Source organism: Xenia sp. Carnegie-2017, unplaced genomic scaffold (genome assembly GCF_021976095.1).
Source record: "Xenia sp. Carnegie-2017 unplaced genomic scaffold, XeniaSp_v1 HiC_scaffold_6, whole genome shotgun sequence".
Taxonomy (NCBI): Eukaryota; Metazoa; Cnidaria; class Anthozoa; order Malacalcyonacea; family Xeniidae; genus Xenia; species Xenia sp. Carnegie-2017.
Genome location: NW_025813526.1, coordinates 3,921,494 through 3,930,430, shown reverse-complemented (window position 1 = coordinate 3,930,430; position 8,937 = coordinate 3,921,494). Strand labels below are relative to the sequence as shown.

The 8,937-nt window shown below is 35.8% G+C and overlaps 1 long non-coding RNA gene across 1 annotated transcript; it reads right to left on the bottom strand.

Moving 5' to 3' along the window:
* Window positions 1-7,436: 7,436 nt before the first annotated feature.
* On the bottom strand, window positions 7,437-8,319 carry LOC124458029. Its single transcript, XR_006952953.1, has 2 exons — window positions 8,249-8,319; window positions 7,437-7,864 (listed from the first exon to the last, which is right to left on the bottom strand). It is a non-coding gene; the product is annotated as an uncharacterized LOC124458029 (long non-coding RNA).
* Window positions 8,320-8,937: the final 618 nt, after the last annotated feature.

The window sequence follows — 8,937 nt, the reverse complement described above, 5'->3', positions numbered from 1 at the left end:
AAGATTTCTGCAGTGTTGGCGATTCCGGTAACTTTCTTAACTCTGTCCAAATACGTTATGCGTTGACGGCCGAGAGTAAATCAAGAAATATGGCAAAAAATGAAGCCATTTACTAAAAAAGGGGATATCAAAATGGCGAATCTACAAGATTCCACCATCAAAGGTTTATCAGGGCTTGCTAGTAGCATTGACAACCTTTAACAATGCGGGGAAAATAAGACAATTCCAAATTATAGAGCTCTTATCCCAACACTGCTTGATGCATCCTGATTTTAAACGGCTCTGTGCAAGGACTCACAAAGTGGGCCCTCTTTTGTTTGGGGAAGACCTAGCAAAATGTGCTCAAGATATTTGAAGCTCCAGTAAGACAGTAATGAATCTAATACCCAATCCAGGCCAACAGGCGCAAACTATTTTTACAAAACAGTTTTCATCAACCCAATCACAGCAAACCTTTTTATACCAACAAGAGAGGGCATGGTTCCCTCCCAGAAAACCCCAAAACTTCCAGAAAAGGAAAACATTCACCAAGAACTAGAGTTATTAAAAAATCAGGTAACACAATTTTCCGAATTTGTTGAGCATGTACTTAAACCTTATTTGACCAGAAAAGTTAATTCATTTCAGCTGGTCAAATTAAACTACGCCACAATGAATGGGCAAATCTTACTACAGACCCCGATATTCTTGAGATGGTTTCAAAGGCAAAAATTTCTTTTGAAGGTCTTAAACCAGTTCAGCACCAGTCTCCTAACCCTCTTCCTAAACAAGGAAGAAGCAAAATCGATGAAGCTATTCAGGCATTGAGAGATAAAGGAGTAATTATTTCTAGTAAATTTGATTCTACTGAATTTGTATCACCTATCTTTACCACTCCTAAAAAGGATGGTGGTGTCTGCCTGATTTTAAATTTAAAGAAACTAAATGAATCGTTCGAAAACTATCAATTTAAGATGGAAAATATCCACACTGTACTTAAACTTATCACAAAAGATTGCTGGATGGCCTCTTTAGATTTAAAAGATGCCTACTATAGCATACCTGCCCATCCAGAATCTCAAAAGTTCTTAAAATTCCTTTACAAGGGAAAATTTTACCAATATACAGCATTTCCTAATGGCCTCTCCTCTTGCTCGAGGAGATTACTAAGCTACTTAAACCAGTTCTGGCCACATTATGTGTAAAAGGTCACATTGTCATTATATACATCGTTGATTTACTCTTGGTAGGCTGTTCCTATGAAAAGTGCCTTGACACAATAATAGAAACCTTAATTTTATTAGAGAAGCTTGGTTTTGTCATTCACTCATTGACATCTGCATTTGTTCCAGTACAAGAAATAATTTTTCTTGGTTTTTTAATAAGTTTGCGAACCATGACAATTCAACTTACCAATAGAAAAAAAGAAAAATTGCTCTCCCTTATTAAAGCAATTCTAGCACCTGCCAAAGTTTATCTATACCAGTTGACGTCCTCCTCTATTCAGATGCATCTCTGACTGGTTGGGGGGCCGCCCTAGGGAAAGAGTACACTGGAGGAAACTGGTGCAAACATTAAACTGAATATCACATCAGTATTCTAGAAATGAAAGCCGTACTGTTTGCGCTAAAATCGTTTGTTTCTAATCTAAAAAATAAACATGTTAAAATGATGGTAGACAATAGTACTACAGTGTTTGTCATAAACAATATGGGCACTAGTCATAGTGCCATATTAAATACTACAGCATTATAAATCTGGGAATTTTGCATAATGCACAAAATCAAAATATCTGCCACACATTTACCAGGGTCAAAAAATGTAATTGCGGATAAAGAGTCGAGAAAATTGTACCGTGAAGGTGAATGGAGGTTAAATCCCGTATGTATCAAGATTGCCATGAGAAAGTTTAATTTCCAGCCTGAAATTGATTTGTTCGCTTCACGACTAAACAAACAGTTTAATCAATACTGCTCTTATCGACCAGACACTGAGGCAAAATATATTGATGTGTTCTCTATCCGTTGGAACAACTTAAAGTTTTATTGTTTCCCTCCTTTCAGCTACATCTTACTAACTGTTCAAAAAATTCTACAAGAAAAAGCCAAAGGCATTTTGGTGATACCAAATTGGCCAACGCAACCTTGGTATACTCCAATCAAACCAATACTTTTACAACCTTCTCATGTTTGTCCACCGTCACAAAACCTGCTCAAACTACCAGTTGCACCAACAGAAGTGCATCCACTAGTAAAAAAGCTAGAGTTGAAAATATGTCTTGTGTCAGGCAACAACTAACGTCAATAGGTGTCTCTAAGTTCAGCAGAGATAATCATGGCTTCTTGGAGATAGGGAACAAAATCCCAATACCAAACTTATATAACTAAATAGAGTCAATTTTGTGTTGCTACAAAACGTGAATTTTTTTAATCCCTCTATTACCACAATTATTCAATTTTTAACTACTCTTTTTCATTCAGGGCTATCTTACTATGTTATAAATTTTGCACACAGTGCAGTATCTGCCATATGCCAGACCAACATCACACTATTCCATTTGGGCAACATCCTTTAGTGAAAAGATTCATGAAGGGTATATTTGAATTAAGACCTACATTCCCTCGCTACAATTCTATTTGGGATGTTAATATTGTGTTTAATTACTTAAAGAAATAACCCCCTATACATGAGTTAACATTAAAAAATATTACTATCCGATTAACGTTCCTTCTTCTAATACTAAGTGGAAAACGAGGGCAAACTATCCACCTGCTAAATTTAACCGACATGAAACAATCTGAATCGAAATGTGTATTTTCGATCCAAGAAAAAATCAAAACAACTAGACTTGGTCATCACATTCCTCCTATTACATATGAAGCCTACCCTCATGAACCAGAACTCTGCATTGTACTGCACTTGAAGGAATACATTGATCGAACTAACGATTTGCGCAGTTCTATGTACAAAAAACTTTTAATAAGCTTTATAAAACCACATCAAGCAATTTCCCGGAATACTATCTCACGTTGGTGTAAAACACTATTAAACGCTGCAGGTATTTACACCAAAGAGTTTGGCAGTCACAGCACTCGAGCTGGATCCGCTTCATTTGCTGCAACACAAGTAGGGGATATGACGAAAATTGTTGAATCGATTGGCTAGTCGAATGCAACCACTTTTCAGACATTTTACAATAAACCAATTAAGAAAACTTGTGGAAAAATTAAAATTTTAAATATAATCAATGTATGTAAAATTTGCCACCATCTCTTTCTGTGGTTAACCTTTTTTGCAGGCAAACTACTTTGTTAATAGACACATTACATCCTGACTCCATTGCTTGCTGTGAAATCTCGTACAACTCTGACACGACCATAGCTGATGACGTGGTAGAATTTAAAAATTAAACAAAACTTACCTTAAGTTGAAGTTTGATTTAAATTCTACAAGTCATCAGCGGGGAGTGGAAGAGTTGTACGCCCATTCCCAAATTGAATTTTCCCCACCTCAAACTCTTCCACTCTTGCAATGGATTCCGGCTGGCTTTGAAATCGGGCTCGTACAACTCTTCCACTCCCCGCTGATGACTTGTAGAATTAAATCAAACTTCAACTTAAGGTAAGTTTCGTTTAATTTTTAAATTAATACGCTAACTTCCGTCATCTAACTTGTAACTATACACCTTGATTAATACGCTAACTTTTGTCATCTTGTATATATATTTTAAGCATTTAAGTATTTATTAAATCCCCTGAAGAGTGATTATTAATACCACACTCCGAAAATCAACACTGAAAAACTTATTATTGATTCATACACCAAAACTATATTTTCTTGCAATGGTATTCTTTATGAAAAACTTGATGGGGTTTCCATGGGGTCTTCTCTCGGTCCCATCTTAGCTAATATAATTCTCATTGAGTTTGAAAACAACATTGTTGCTGATTTGATCAACTCAGGTGTCCTTAAGTTTTACCGACATTTTGTTGATACTCTTCTTCTTATGCGACATTCCAACATTCCTCATGTTCTTACCAAATTTAATAGTTTTGATAAAAATCTTAAATTTACTTTTGATGATTTTTCTGACTCACATGTCCACTTTCTAGACCTCAAAATAACCAATAATGATATTGATATATTCCAAAAAACAACTCATACTGGCCAATATACACATTTTTCAAGTTTCAAACCTTTCAACCGCAAAACTACTTGGATCAATTCCCTATTTTTTTGCGCATTTAAGATTTGTTCTAACCAAACATTATTCAAAAAACAAATTCAAACACTCAAGTCTTTTAAGTCATGGAATGGTTTCCCTCTTACATTTCGGAAATTCTTGATTCATAAACTCAAAACCAAAATCATAACTAAAAATAACCCCCCCCCCAAAACAAAATACTGAGAATGACCTTAATAAAATTTTCATTAGAATACCATATATAGGCAAACAGGGTGAACGTTTGGTTTTCAATCTTTGTAAAATTCGTAGTTTAAAAAGTCCCATCAAACCTATAGTTATATATGAAATAAAAAAGAGATCAATTTTCTGTCCCAAAAAGGACAAAATTCCAGAACTCTCTAAAGCCAATGTTCTACATGAATTTAAATGTCCAGGTTGTGGTCATACATACCAGGGGCGGATCTAGGATTTTGGATACCATAGGCAAAACATTATGACGTCATTCAGTGCTAAACCTATGACGTCATACTTTGCAAAACATACTACACTATTTATGCTTTCGATAAATTGTTTAAATCAAACAGTCTAATCATTCAGCTATGCAGAATCTTGTAGATCTCAATCGTATAAATACATAAAAACATTGTATATTTATACTTACATATCACAAGGTCGTTGATTTTCACTATTCAGAATATTGAATGCACACAAGACTGTTTCGCCCATATCAGGGCTCATCAGCATGCCTAGGAACACTTTAACGCAAAACAAAAAATCGTGATCTGGCATGGACAGCCCTGTGAGAGCCGAATTAAGCAGACTGGTTATGGCGCCAGAAGTTCGCCTACACACCTTTGAAAAAGGAGTTTGGTTAGAAATGGGTGACTATATGGGATATTTCATGGATGTGATATTGCTTAATTTTTCACACCATCCCAGTCAATTCCAACCCTTTACCCCCCACCTAAAATGAGCACTCTGGTTTTGAAGGCCAGAAACTCGCCTTTCACACCTTTAGCAAATAGCAAAAGGAGCTTGGTTAGAAATGGGTGACTATGTGGGACATTTCATGGATGTAAGATTGCTCAGTTTCTTACACCATCCCAGTCAATTCCAACCCTTTACCCCCCACCTAAAATGTGCACTCTCATTTGCCAACAAATGAGCAGAATGTAAATGTAATGTAATAGTCAAAATAGAGCTTTGTATAAAGAGTCTTTGTGAAGACTAAAATTTGGTGTAAGGAAAAATTATTCTATTTATGCTTAACAATTTTGTGAAAGTAAATTTATGTCGACAACGGCCGAGTACCATACACGTACTCAGCAGTTTTAAGATTGGAATGTATATAGGAAAAAACCTTTATCGGGCGAGCTATTAGTGATGCAAATTCTATTGACGTTACTATTGTGTACAACGCACAATAAATGGTTAACATATGGACATTTCAACAAAATAAAAAACTAGGATATGAATAAATTCATGCAAATTTTAGCCTTGTATTTCCAACAGCAAAAGTATTAATAACCTCACCAATATCTGGTACAATTTCCTGATGAATTTGCATCAAGGCCAAACCATTTAAGCGTTCCCCAACCATGGTACTTCGCTGATAGTTTTTAAGTGTCCTAAGGGAAGAAATAGATCGTTCACATTCACAAGAGGTAATGGGGAGCGTTCCTAAAATACGTAGTAAAATTTTAATGTTTTCAAATCCGGCGAAATGAACAGATTTTAAAGTCTGGGCAATGTTGTCAGGAAGGAGGCCGCAGTGGGTCTCCCAATAAGTGTACCACAACCTAAGTTCAGCATCTAAGGCCAAAGGATTTGGCAAATCATCATAATAAAAGTTAGCCACAGTTTTGAATGGCTCTTTCCAATCCACCCCATCTCTTGTCATGGACATCATTTTCGTCGGTACAATGCTAAGGCCTTTATAGACATTCACACTCTCAAGGTCGAATCGTGATTCTAAAGAAGATTGCAAATGATCTAGTAGAGGAAGAGTAATTGCACGTTTATAATACTCAGAAATGGTTGTGTGGGGAATATTTTCCCTGGTCGTTTGTTTGCGCACTGTTCTTGGTTTCCATTCTTCAATGCCAACTTTTGCTGCCAGTTCAAGCGCGTCATACCAGGTGTCATGATAAAAATCAGAGGAATTCCTCATGTTCACCACCTCAGTTTTCAAAGTTGAAATTAAATGAATACCATCCATTATATCGATACTCTTACCCTGTAATAACTGTGTTACTGGAAGAGTTGAATCAAGAATATTTCTCGTGATAACTAAAGCAACGACGAAATCAAACCTGTCAATAAGTTGAAACAAAGATGAGGCATCAGACTGAAGCGACGGTTTGAACTCACCATCTAGATTTTCAGACATATCGTTAAGGGTGGTGTATACAGGTACAAAAGCTCTTGGAATGTATCTAAACCTTCGATACGTTCTACCCATCTAGTTTTGCAAACGTCTGTTAATCTAGTCTTTTTCGAGTTTGTTTCTGAATTACATATATGTTTTCAAAGGGAATATTGCGAGTTTGGGAAATTTTAATAAAATTAGTGGCATTGTTAACATGTTTCAACATATCATTGACAACACGTATACTCAAAGAATCGCAAATGGATAAGTTTAACCTATGACTATAGCAGTGTGTATAAAGAGCCTTTGGGTTAAGCTTTAAAATTTGAGCTGCTAGACCATTAGTGCAACCAGCAACTGAACCAGCCCCATCATAACCTTGCCCCCTACAATCATCTATTGATAAAGTCAGTTCCTTTAGAGCCTCTAAAAGTAGCTTGGCAAGTTGAGCACCACTTAGTCCCCACTTACAAAAAAGAAATGAAATGAATTCTTCCCTGATATTCATATCGGTATCAACAAAGCGCAAAACAAGAGACATTTGTTCTTTATGTGAAGAATCAGATGCTTCATCAGCAATAACAGAAAAAAACTTACTTTTTTTGATATCAGAAATAATCTGATTACTGATTGATTACCTGGCCACAACATTTAATGATTTTATTTTGACTTGTTTTAGAAATATAACTTCTATTCTTACCACAATTCTTTAAATGATTTTCTAAAACTTTATCCCCTCTCCTAACTCCATAATTGAGTGTTTCAATGAAATTACCAACCCCTCCAGATGAATAACAACCAACAGTAGGGTGATACTTGGAATCATCACGATGCCCACGAAGAGGTAAACCTAGACGTCCACAAAAAATGACAGAATCAATAATTGGAGATAGTATTTCCCTATTCTGTTCTATTTCTTTCTTGATACCAGCATCCATGATCATCTCGATAGGCTGCAGAGTACCTGATATTTGGGAACGCAAAGCATCAAAATTGGTGATGTGGATGCATGCAAACCGACTTCCCTCCCTTTACTTTTTCCAGCATGTTGAGTGAAAGAGCATTTAGCATTCTTCCAATCTTGAAGAGGTTCAGTAAACAACTTTTTTACTTTACTGGCCTTGCCTGGGAATCTATTGCCAAACAACACACACGATAGACAATACGCACCATTTTGTGAAGGTGAATAGCAAAGCCATTCATGCTGGTCTAGCCAATCATGCCTAAATGATCTGCCATTAGATTTAGGAAAATGATACTTTTTATCTGGTTTATATACATTTTTTATCAAATGACATATTTCAGAATTATCCATACCCTTAACTTTCTCCCTATACAAGGAAACATCAAAATTATGGGTTAAAACAGCAGGTTGCATATCACCAGAAGTTGGAATACCAGGCAATAGTTCCTGGGATGATGTGTGAAGCAAAAGACTATTGGCTTTATTTAATGTCTGAACAAGAGCTGCAGCAGAAGAAAACTCTCATTGGGCATCCTTTTAAAAGTTGGTTGGGCAGCAGGCCTATTAGTTGAAGTAAAAATTTGAAATGTCAACTGTTTTGGTGCAATATTTGGAAAAATTTTGACAAATTTTCGTTTCTCTGTTGTTGAGCTGCTAGAATTAGACTGTGTACAGGAATTAGACAATTTTCGCTTCAACCTGTGGGCATGGAAAATGAGAGGCACAAAATGATTAGACTGAAAAGTCTCACCTGGTTGTACAGATCCTTCATGACAAAACAAAATATTAATAGCATCCAAACCTCTTTGGCTTAATAACCGGGCTGAACAATACGATTAAATAACAATTTATATCTACTTTCACCAGAATCAGGATAAAAGTATGAATTTTTCTACCTAAAACAGAAGATAGGCCCAAAATACAAAGAAAAGATGACCATTTCTGGTCATTACAATTTAAAATAGCCTCCTGTTTTACCAGTTCATCTGTTGTATATCCAGTGTCTAAACATTCTTTAGACACTGACAAAGGCAAAAGATTGTTTAAGCTTTGGGCAAAGTAATCACTGTGCTCACTTATAACAGACAAAAAGCATGGGTGTTGAGCATAAAAGCAGCATGAATAAATAGCTCAAGCGATGTTAAAATTCAAAGTAGGGACCAATGCATTGTTACCTACCAGAACTAGGAAGCTGAACTGTAGAGGCAATTGCCAGAAGCTTCAGATCTTAAAAATATTCAAGAAAAGAAATTAATATTTTGTTTGGTAGATTGATTGCATTGTATGAATGAATTGCTGACTGTAGACAAAGATATAGCCTAGCGAAATTGATATTTAACCATTTTACACGTATATATAAATACTACAATACGATATATATAATTATAATATATTTACCTCATTGCAGTACAAGTCTTTCCGTCATGAGCGTGCTTTGGC